The sequence below is a fragment of the Moschus berezovskii genome, chromosome 10 (assembly GCF_049115385.1).
Source record: "Moschus berezovskii isolate FMDL1 chromosome 10, NW_MosBer_1.0, whole genome shotgun sequence".
In the NCBI taxonomy this organism is placed as follows: domain Eukaryota; kingdom Metazoa; phylum Chordata; class Mammalia; order Artiodactyla; family Moschidae; genus Moschus; species Moschus berezovskii.
The window spans coordinates 33,580,236-33,592,703 of record NC_142469.1 but is presented as its reverse complement, the minus strand read 5'-3'; the positions used below and the strand labels follow the sequence as shown (position 1 = coordinate 33,592,703).

Genomic DNA, 12,468 nt, shown 5'->3' with positions numbered 1-12,468 from the left:
ATATTGTTATTAATATCCCCAACCAGGATTCTATACACGGGGTTGCAAAAGCTAACCTGCTTTATAGTTTGTTTCGTTTATAATTTTTGCTTTAATTTCCAAGAGGTGAAGAACCAAATTTAATCTCAATAAACTCAGGTAAAGTAGATGATATGTTTATTTCATTTCCTTTACACATTTTTTTGAGCTTCCCTGATGGCTCAGATGGTAAAGAACCCACCTGCAATGCAAGGGACCTGTGTTTGATCTCTGGGTTGGGGACATCTCCTGGAGAAGGGAATGGCTACCCACTCCAGTATTCTTGCCTGGAGAATCCCACAGACAGGGAGCCTAGTGGGCTACAATCTATGAGACTGCAAAGAGTCTGACACGGCTGAGCCACTAAGCACACACATTTTTACACAAATCTAGCTTTATTTTACAGAGAGGTCTTCTCAAATAATAAATTCTTTTTGGAAGCTGACAGGGTATCAGTTAAACCAAGGATAAATAACATAAATTTTTATCACAAATTATTTCCCTTTAAATACAAGAGGGGGTGGGCTAAAATAGGAAAACTAATTTCTGGCATCCTTTCTTCATCTAAATTTCTACTATAATGACTGGGGTTTTGAACGACTATATCCAACCTTTCCATCACAACAATAAAAACTTATTTTAAGTTAGGGGCTTAAGTAAATTTTGGAAAATTCTAATCATTGAAAGAATCAGGAAGGAGTCACAATTTTAATATTGTATAGTCATATACAGTGTCTAATATTTCAGAATCAAGAAATCTGAAACACATTCTCAGGAAAGAATGGCTTTCCACAGCCCCTCACTCACCCAGCAGAAACTTTACTGATACGTTACATTTGCTATCACAGAAGTCAGATTCACTTCAGCACTAGGATTCAGATTGCTGTACAATGACAAAAGATATGATGTCTCACAGCAAGAGAAGTGCAGTTTATCTACAGTAAAACTTCAGGTTGAACGATTGAGCTTAAAGATGCAAGGTGATGAACAGAAGTGCTTCTTAAAATGTAACGTGTTTAGGAATCGCTTGGGGCTCTGAGTTAAACGCACATTGAAACTTAGTAGGTCAAGGTGGGGTCTGAGATCTTACATGTCTAACAAGTTCCCTGATGGTATGAATTCTGGGAATCTACCACAACAATGAGGTACATAACTCTGATATTTAAGGTCACGCAAGGTTAGTATTTTTTATCTGAAACCTTAGAATGTTGGGATTTGAAATATAAGAATGTTTGGAGGTCGCTTTCTCTCATGAACTTTCAAAGGCAAAAAGTATTGATGGCAAACGTATGGGGTGCCAGGATAACATTTTTGGCTATAAATCATCCCTCTACTGAATTCGTTTGCTGGAATGAATCTAAATCTTCTAATGTATCAAGCCAACAATGTATACAGATTTGTGCACATGGATTTTGGGGTATATACAGAATTCTTTCCTGTATCTGTGCTATTTAATTTTCCTTATTTGGATGCCCTAGATGGCATGACGTGAACCAGGGGAAGGATGGGAAAAGAGTTGAATGTAAGTTTTTTTGCTTTTAATTTTCTTTTGAAATGAAGCAGATATTTGTATAAGCAGTTTATAATTAACTGCCAAAATGCTTGTGGAAAAATCGGAACATTTATTAGTAAGGACCCATTAAATCATTAAATTAATGTAAAAGCTGAGAATAATATCACCATTAACCTGAGAAATAATTTTTTATTTGTCCCCCTTGAGACATAGTCTCAGTGTTGCTATTAATGGTGACTATCAGGTGATATCTGGAGCATGACTTGAAATCAGTTCCTTTATAAATAATAAATAATTTACAGACAGACAACATTCACAATTGTTAAAAGTACTTCAAAGGCTTTATAGAAAGAATTTCAATATAATCCTACTTAAGACTATCCTTGTTTGACTCTAACATTAAAGAACAAACCACTTTTCTTAGACAGGAAGGCCAACATTCATTACTCTTTTATATGAAAATTCTGGCATAAAAAGTTAAGGCCACAGAAATCATCAGGAACAGAGTAGAGAATAGTACTGGTTATCTCAGGATTGTGTCCTCCTCCAATAAATTCTCCAGAAAAGCTCCTCTGAGCAACATGCAGGTAGACAGAATTTCCCCCTTTTCTTTCTTTTTTAAAATATTTTAAAAATCCAGAATATTTATTGTACATTTACTCATTGAAATTCTTAAGATGAACTGGATGCTGCAACAGCTGCCCTCTTGGGTTTAGGTGTTGTTCCTTCACGGAATCCATGCCTAAATCTGCAGTACACAACTTTCAGGGGCCTCATTCAATCAGTCCAGTGGTACTGTGTTTTTTAGCTTTAGCACTCCAGTCACACTTTCTCTTACACTTGGCAGGGTGGCCACATTTGCCACAAGTCGACTTCCAAAGGTGGTAGGTCTTAGAGCCACAGCAGCAGCACAGTGATTTTACTCCGACACGTCCCAAATGAGGACGTTCCCTTCGTCATCTTGCTTCTGCCCCTCCTTAAGATTTATTTCATTCAACCCAGAACATTTATTAAAAGTGCATTGTGTGCAGTGAACTATTACTACACGCTTTGTGGAAAAGGATTTATGTGAAAAACAAAACAACTGAAGCGAAAAAGCAAAAACAAATTACTAAATGGACTTCTGCGTCTAGTTAGGACGAGGTAATAGGGACCGCATTTACGCTCCTTCCTGAAACAACTATAAAAGCAGATGAGATACATGGGACAAGGTTTTTCAGATAATGAACATCAGGCACCAAAGGATGGTGATCCCTGAGAAAGAGGAAATGGATAAGGTAAGCACTATGATGCCCTCAGCTCAGAGTCTGAAGAGAGGCCCCAGGTGATGGTGCAGGGAGGGGCACTCCTGCCGAGTCTGGTCATCTCGGAGTTAAGGAAATGGAACTGAGCATCGAGGGAGCCAGGGCACCCAGAAGTTGTAGGGAAAATCTGGTGTGCAGACAGAACCTCACAGAGAAAGCTCCTGAGATCTCCAGAAGGTCCCCTCAAGTCTTCAGCTTGGTACAAATCAGTTTACTCATGTAGGGAAACAAGAGCCACCTGCAGAGTACAAAGAGCAATCGCCAGAGCTCACACAGAGCCGAAAGTAGTTCATGTTCCTAAGCATGGGGTTTTCGTCATAATTCAACAGACATTAGGTAGACCCCAAAAGTCATTACTTCAGTAGTGGAGCATAGTAAAGTCCTAGTCTAATGGTTTCTTTTTAATCCTACCTCATAAAACTTAATGGGAAGCCTCAAAAGGATAAACTCTCCAAGTAATCTAACTATGGCTAAGAACAAAGTTCAAGAATATGAATAGGAACACAAAAATATCCATCACCCATTCAATAAGGCAAAATCATAATATCTGGCATCCAATTAAAAACTACCAGGTATGCACAGAAGCATGGACATACAACTGACTGTGAAGAGAAAAAGCAATCAATAGAAACAACAGAAAACTCACAGACAGGGGAATTCATAGGTGATGATGTTACACAACTCACTGTAGCTATATCCCATGTGCTTATGAAAGTACAGGAAAGACTGAGAATATTATGTAGAGACATGGAAGATACGAAAAAGACTGATATCACACAGAGATGAAAAATCTAATATCTGAGATGAAACAAACATTGTAGAGAATTAGCAAATTAAACACTACAGCACAAAACAAATCAGTGAGCTTGAAGACACAATAAAAGAATTATTAAAACAAACACATGAAACTTGAGCCTATTATACAGAGTGAAGTAAGCCAGAAAGAAAAACACCAATACAGCATACTAATGCATATATATGGAATTTAGAAAGATGCAAATGATAACCCTGTATACGAGACAGCAAAAGAGACACAGATGTATAGATCAGTCTTTGGGACTCTGTGGGAGAGGGTGAGGGTGGGATGATTTGGGAGAATGTCATTGAAACATGTATGTTGTCATATGTGAAATGAATCACTAGTTCAGGGTCAATGCATGTTACAGGATGCTCGGGGCTGGCATGCGGGGATGACCCAGAGGGAGGATAAAGGGAGGAGAGAGGTGGGAGGGGGGTTCAGGAGGGGGAACTTATGTAAACCCGGGGCGAATTCATGTCAATGTATGGCAAAACCAACCAATATAATATTGTAAAATAATTTGCGTCCAATAAAAAATAATTACAAAAAAAAAAATAAAACAAACACACACAGAGAGGAAAAAGCCCAAAACCAAATGAACACCAGTGATCTGCGGGACAACTTTAAGCGGACAGAGCATGTGAGTTAACCTGTTTGTGAGGATCCCTTCTTGGAATCCTCAAGAAGCGGTATTTGAAGAAATGGATGTAATGCTTCCAACCCAAGAAGTGCAACGGGGTTTAAGTGCAAAAAACACGAAAGAAACTATACCACAGACATCATAATAAAATTACTTAAAATCACTGGTAAAAAGAAAATCTTAAAAACATAGAGTAAGAGACTTATTTTGTACGTAGGACAAAGCACTGCAACTCCTTTAAACTACTGGGGGAAAAAAATCTGTCAACCCAGAATTATATATCAAAGTCTTCCTTTTTACTTAAGGAAAGGAATATTTGTTAAGTAGATTGGAAGCAGAAAAGCAGGGGTCTTCTCTGATAAATCTTTAAGCTGATTGACTGCAGTCACTCCTTTCTTTCCAAACCTCTCCCTTCCTTTTTTGTTAATAAAAATTGCAAAAAAGGATTTATCTTATGCCTATCTATTAGTTGATAATAGTAAAGCCTGATTTTTAGAGGAAAATGCCCCCTCCTAGGAGAGGGAAATGGCAACCCACTCCAGTGTTCTTGCCTGGAGAATCCCAGGGAGCGGGGAGCCTGGTGGGCTGCCGTCTATGGAGTCGCACAGAGTCGGACACGACTGAAGTGACTTAGCAGCAGCAGCAGCAGCCCCCTCCTAGGTATCAGAATGGTGCTTAAAATCGAACCTTCAGACATTATTATCTTCCTAAATATCTCTTCCACAATGTCAGTTACTCTGCCCTACTCCCCAAATGCTGACCTCAAAGAGTGCTGCACGAGAAGTTATGAAGAGGGTCAGTGTGTTAGAAAATCTACTCACAGCTCATGAGAGAACCAAATGGTTGGGAAAGAAGAAAAAGATGCAGAAAGCGGATAGGCTTTTCCTATTTTAACATTTTACCTGGCACTGTATCTAATAAGCAGAATCAAGGCTAAAATGCATCTAATTCAAGAAACCCAGTGAACTGTTAATATTAAAGTTTATATTTCAACTCTTAAGATATTTTAAATTAAGGAATATATATTATTGTTGGGATTGGCCTTAGATTTATGGGCTAGTATTAATTTTTACAGCTTGTCTAACTCCTGTACAGTATAAGGAAAGTCACCCCCCAAAAGTGTCCCAATTGGGTTAAGTTTAAATTCTCAGTTCTCACGGAAACTTCTAAGAGGCTAGCTTTCAAGTTCAAATACCCCAGGAACATCTCAGAAAGTTCCTTTTATAGAAGATTCCACCCACCCTAAATTCTTTCAGTGATGTTAAATTAGAGTTTGCCCCAAATCAAAGAAGAACCAATTTATTTTATAAGACAACTTAGCATGAATTATATTTATTCATAGTTACTAAGTAATCCAGGATCACAATAAATATCTACTATGAATAATACAATAGATGTTATGAAAATGTTACTGGAGTTCTGATAAAATGTATATTTTCTAATATATTAAGGGAAAATTTTAGAGACACTGAGATTCCTTATGTTAGAAATTATGAGTTAATTTTAAAATTATGATGATCATCTAATTTAACGGCACACATCTCTGATTTTATGAATCTGTGAGTGCATGTGTCCAACTCCTTGCAACCCTATGAACTGCAGCCCACCAGATTCCTCTGTCCATAGGATTCTCCAGGCAAGAATACTGGAGTGGATTGCCATGCCCTTCTCCAGTGGAATCCTCCTGCCCCACGGATCAAACCCACATCTCTTATGTCTCATGCATTAGCAAACAGGTTCTTTATCAAAGGGAGTTCCCTGGTGGCTTACAGGGTAAAGCATCTATCTGCCTGCAATGCGGGAGACCTGGGTTCAGTCCCCAGGTCGGGAAGATCCCCTGGAGAAGGAAATGGCAACCCACTCCAGTACCCTCTTGCCTGCAAAATGCCACAGATGGAGAAGCCTGCTAGGCTACAGTCCATGGGATCGCAAAGAGTTGCACACGACTGAGCAACTTCACTTCTTTATCACTAGCGCCATCTGGGAAGCCCTTATGAATCTGTATATGGAAGCAATTCATATAAACATATATTAAAATGTATTTACTATATACTTCTTATATATATTTCATATCTCTTATATATGTTGTTAAAAATTAAATTTGGGCAAATAAATTACCACATACTGTTGAATCATAAAGATATCTTTGTTAATTTTATATTTCTTTAGCTTCTTTTTATTCTTTTGCCAAGTGTTATATTGAACAAAGGAGATAGACTGGCTGGTATTTTGTGTACAATTATGTAACTGTGATTGAGAAGAAAGATGAGAACTTACCTATATATTCTTGCAAAAATAGTTACTGAATGTGAACCCTGAGCCAAGCACCTTGTCAACATTGTACCATTGCCAGATAGCCAGCAACTTTTAAAACTGATCCGAAGGCAATCAGAATTATATTATTTATTGGAAGAAATTAGAAAGTTCTATTAGAGAATACAAAAGCTTCACCCTAAGAACCTTATGGTATAACTAGGATGATTAATACATATGAAAAGGTTTTAAGGACCTGACAAAAACTAAGGAGAATATTTTGTTTCAATTTAAAATTGCTATACTCCTCAAACACATGAAAGAAAGTTTATAAAATTCAGACAGCAATGTGGCACATGTCTGAATGAATTGATCAGAGGTAGAAAAAAATTTATCAATAGGTCTCCATAAATAGATTATTTGTGAACAGGAGTTTGAAGAAATTAAGTGATATTGCTTGAGTGGAAGATAGTAAAAAAAAAAAAATAGAGAGACAACAAGAAACCACATCCTCTTGTGCCAATTATGAATGTAACAATGTGGAGATCACACAGAGTGGCAAGTCGATTAGCTTTTCTGGAAAACAGGATTTGTATTGACTTGAAAATAAGAACTGAAGTGAGATAGATGAGGGTGAGTAAAGTATTTTAAACTTGGGGCTGAGAACTTTGAATTTAATAAGGAAGCAAATTCAGAGACAGAGAATTTAACAGCAAGGCTATCCTTTAGACCTATACCTCCCTTTCAGAGAAAACTGCCTTTACTGATATTTCATACCATCAGCGGCATTTCCCCTTGGGATTAAAACCCAAGACTTCTGTTCTCAGTGTTTTTTTCATATTCACTGCTACTCCACGAAACGCTAGCCCATCGACCAGGAACAGGAGAGATGCCTGAGTACAATGATAATTTGGAATACTTGCTGAGGAATTTCTAACTTTAAATATTCCTCTGCCTCTGAGGCTCAGCCTTTGATCTCTTGAAAGTCAACTGTGCCCCATTCTTTACATTGCCCAACCTCTCCCTTGGTGGATGTGGGGTTGTGGGATCATTTCTGTTACATGACAGGATCAGGACACCAGCGAGCAGCTCAGACTCAACCCCCTTCTGCCACCGGTCAGTGCATTACTCATGCTTGATCTCAGGGCAACTTCCTTAGAGGCCGCCCAAAGTGGGACGTTCCTCTGGGCTTCCCAGGTGGCGGGATATTCCTCCAACAGGATCCGAACCTCAGTGCAGTTATGCTGCTGCCCCACGGCCACAACCTGGGATCCTCTCATGGTCAACACTTAGAAAACACTGCATGGAATTTATGGTTTCTCTTCTGTCATGAGCAGAAGGGAGAAAAGCCCAGTGAGTGTGATGCTTTTCAAAGCGCGTTCCATTTGGCTCTGGCTGCTCAACTGCTCCTGCCAGCGGGAGGAGGAGAATAAATAACAGCATAGTTAGCACAGTAACACAGTCTCAACCTTTCTTTCTCCCCTCTGACGGTCAAGATTGTCCTCTACAAGGCATGGCTTGACAGGCCGGCTGGGTCTCCACCACAGAGGCACCAGGTCACTCCTCCAGCCCTTCTAAAGCTCATATTTATGGGGAGGCATGAAACACAGTCAACCGGTAAGCTATCCTTTTGTATCAGGGAAGCACATATGTCCTCTGGAATGGAGATTGTGAAGAAGAGTGGGGAATCTCATTTCATCAGTTCCCTGTAAGCAGAGTTGGCACAATCCCAGGTACACAACTCCTCATTCTGGTCTCAATTCGTCCCCAAGGACAGACAGCTCTGGCTAGGGATGTAAAGTCTCTCTGGACAGGGCTAATCTCTGGATTTTGTATGTATTCAATTTCACGGCTGGAAAGCTTTAGAAACATTGGTAAGCTTCACTGTATTATAAATTTCCTGGTTTGCCAAACAGACCTGTAAAGCTATCAGCTGCCTGTGTCATCCACCATGGCTATTCCCATGGCCCTGGCCAAGCTCGCTGTAGTGGACTGAATGCTGGTCTCCGGAAAGGTATACCAAAGTCCTAACCTCGGTTATCTGTGTATGTAACCTTACTTGGAAAATGGCTCTTTGAAGATGTTATTAAGGTAAGGAGCTCCAGATGAGCTCATCCTGGATTAACCCAGTGGAGCTTGATCCAAAAAGTGTCCTTGTAAGGAGAAGAGAATACAGACAGTAGGGAAGAAACACAGAGGATCTGTGAAGTCGGAAGCAAAGATTGGAGTTATGCAGTCACAAGGCAGGGAATGCCAAAGATTCCCTATAGCCACCAAAAGCCACTGGATTCTGAACTTCTGGTTTCCAGAATTGTGAAAGAGTAAAATTAAGCTGGCTCAAGTCACAAAATGTGGTAATTCATTAGCAAAAACTCGCAAACGAATACACGACATAGACCTAGAGGAGGCTGATGAGACTGCCGTCTGCGTCTCCCGCCCAGGTCTCAGCTAGCCCGCCCTAAAGAGAGGGAACCTAGATGTTATCGAAACCTTGTAGCCACACCCCCTTCTCCCACCATCCTGGGTCTCCCCTCAAAACACAACCTCCTGCTTTTAATCTCTTCCATACTTTAACGCCTGGAAGCCTGGCACTACTTGCTTCACCCACACTCCCATTTCTCCACTTCTTCCAAACAGGACTGGCAACATAATTTGCGGGGACCAATGTAAAATGCAAATATGGGGTCGCTTGTTTAAAAATTATTAAGAATTTCAAGGCAGGACATCAGAACATTCACACTTTCTTAGAAGGACTAGTGCAGGACTTTCTTAGAAGTAGATCCCTGTCCCACTGCAGAGATTGTAGCGCCATGAAGCTGGTCCTGTCTCCTAGGCCCAGCCTCCCTTAGGGTGTGGAATCCTTGATCACTACTGAAAATTCTCTCCACCTTCATAGCCTATTCACACAACGCTTTCTCCATTTTCTTGCTTTAGGTAAAAATCAGCTTTCTTCTGAGAAGAGCTTCCCCTGGATCTTCCCTGCATGTACACCGCTCATTATCTCACACCCTGGGACCATGAGAAGCAGCGCTGGCATCCCCGCAGATACCCAGTACTGCTTTGGAACCCTGCCCCACCTCTTACACCAGCCCCTGGTCCACTTAGGCTCTTGTTCCCTGGATATGTACCTTCTGTCCCAATTCTGCACAGTCATTCACTCGGTTCCCGACGGTTCCACCACAGGCTCGGAAGCCTTTGGTATCTGACTCATTCCTTCTCTACTCCATGGCTTCACCGTTGGTGGCTTCAGTGTCCATATGGACAGCCTCTTCAGTAACTTAATCTCCAACTGCTTGATCTTCATTCTATGGAGAAAAGCTAACCCCAGTCATAGCTCTTCCACAACCCTGCCATTATTCTGCTACTAAAACGTTCAAGAAATCTATCCCACTTCCTGACTACAACTTCTTTTTCTCTCTCTTATTTGATTGAGATTTGTTCTCCTTTGGCCTCTTTTTCTCTCCCCTTTAATGTCTTTTTTATCTGCCCATATACTATTAAGTGAACCCCACAGCTCTGTCCTTCAACCATTCTTTTAAAAATGGCATCTAAGTTTTCTTCTTGCCTTTCCATCAAATCATCTGGGAAAACCCCAAAGTGGGATTAATTAAACTTGCTGCATTTACAGTCACATATTTTACACAAATTCACACAATTGTGTGGAACTACTGCTATCATGAATTCCTGAATTCAAAAGTTTGGTTTTTTTTCTTAACTTATAGTCAGGTTCCATTATTCCCAACTACAGCTACTAGAAACCTTCAGGCTCTTTATCTTAGTCCATTATCTCCCTTACTTTTCTAATAGAAATGAGAAGCTATCAAAAATCTTCAATCTACTATAAAAAGACAAAAGTAATCTACAAGTAGTGTTTTCTTAAGTTATTATTCTGTTTTAATAGAAGAAAATGAGGTTCTATTTATTTATATAAAAACTGCTTATTAAGCAGCTATTTTGTAGAGGTACTATTCCAGCTACTGAAGATACAGTTTTCATGGAGGAAACATTCAAGTGGTTCTGATGATTTCAAATATGTAACTTTAAGGTGTATCAGTGAGGGCTAATGATTTTATCAAACTTGCCCCCCAAAACAGGTTTTACAAGACAAATTTTGTGAGTATAAGGAGTACAGTTGCAAAATCATAAAAGTCTAACCATTGCAGTGTAACTCATAAATTCAAACATTTTAGCATCTCTATCATGCTGCTAAGTCACTTCAGTTGTGTCCGAATCTGTGTGACCCCAGAGACAGCAGCCCACCAGGCTCCCCGTCCCTGGCATTCTCCAGGCAAGAACACTGGAGTGGGTTGCCATTTCCTTCTCCAATGCAAGAAAGTGAAAAGTGAAAGTGAAGTCGCTCAGTCTTGTCAGACTCTTTGCGATCCCATGGACTGCAGCCTACCAGGCTCCTCTGTCCATGGGATTTTCCAGGCAAGAGTACTGGAGTGGGGTGCCATTGCCTTCTCCGATCTCTATCATAGGCTCTCTAAAATAAGTGGGCCTTGAATAATTTGCCTTAAATAACAATATTATATTTTATTATACAATTGAAGTTACACTAAAGATATTAATAACTCTAAATCTCTTTAATTATTCAGTTCAGTTCAGTTCAGTCGCTCAGTCATGTCCGACTCTCCGCGACCCCATGAATCACAGCACGCCAGGCCTCCCTGTCCATCACCAACTCCCGGAGTTCACTCAAACTCATGTCCACAGAGTCGGATTATGACCATAGAAATAACCATGTTTTTAGAAAACAAAATGTACCAAGGACGGCATTTAGAAAAATAGTAGGTTTTAGTAACAGGGTATAATTTAAAGAATGTCAATCAACCTTAAAGGAAGAAAGGCTTGGGCTCAAAATTGGAGTCTTCCCAGCTATTTCATTTTATTCAAATTATTTAACCTTGCTGAGCCTCAGTTTATTTTATTGAAAACAGAGATGATTATTGCCTTAATGTTGGGGAAGGAATATTAAATACTTTAAAGAGCCTGAGGGTAGCAATATTGGCAGGGACATTAACGAAAACAGCTTTCTATCTCATAGCTGTTGCCTATGAAAATATTGGAAGTAGTCAGTAGTAAAGTGGTAGGTATCACGGGCTTGGGTTGGAAGATCGGGTTCACAGTATCAGTGAACATATTGGCGTTAAGACGACTTTGGACACTAATAATGCCTTTCAGGGAACCAGAGGAGATCTCAGGACTTCTGTGAGGAGACACCACCTTTTCAAGAATCAGAGAAAAGCACCTTAATTTGAATAGCAGTATCATCATTCATCTATTATGCTTTCTAAAGTTCATAATGAGACCTTATTAGAAGGACTTCATTTTCCTTGAGAATCTTAAAGCGGAACGTGATAGACACTGGTCTCTGCTTTTCTTCCCCCAGAGTTGTCTACACAGCACACGACTTCTCAATTTGCTCAAATAATGCGGTAATAAGCACGAAGACCCACATTTGGGGTGCAGGTAAGAAAACCATGCACATTGCTACTTTAACCAAACAGCCACGATTAAAGTGCAACTTTAGGACAGACACTTCGGGCCACAAATGCTTCGGAGGGTCTACAGGGAGAAGGGAGGAAAGCGAAGTCCCTCAGTCACATCAAGTAAAATCTTAATAGAAACCTAACACTCACCCAGGGGAACTGAGAGTGGTAGGCGAGGGTTCTGTGATGACCATCGATGATTAATTGTCTGTTAAGGCGCACGCAGGGAGAAAACAAACAAACAACACTGCCCGGGACGCCGAAAGGTAAGACCCACAGTCTCGCCCGCCAGCGAGCCGGTTGGCGGCGGGGTTGCGCCCGGAGCGGGACCCCGGGCCGGGGCGTCGCGGGCGGGGGTTTACGGGGAGGGAGGCGCGCTCCGCGCGCGGGGGCGGGGCCCGGCGGCCGCGCTCTCCGCCCCCGCAGTCGCCGCCGCCTCCAGCCCGCGC

General features: G+C 40.7%; 1 pseudogene; it reads right to left on the bottom strand.

Moving 5' to 3' along the window:
- Nucleotides 1–2,203: 2,203 nt before the first annotated feature.
- Nucleotides 2,204–2,491, bottom strand: LOC148776295 (large ribosomal subunit protein eL37-like; annotated as a pseudogene).
- Between the last annotated feature and the right edge of the window lie 9,977 nt (nt 2,492–12,468).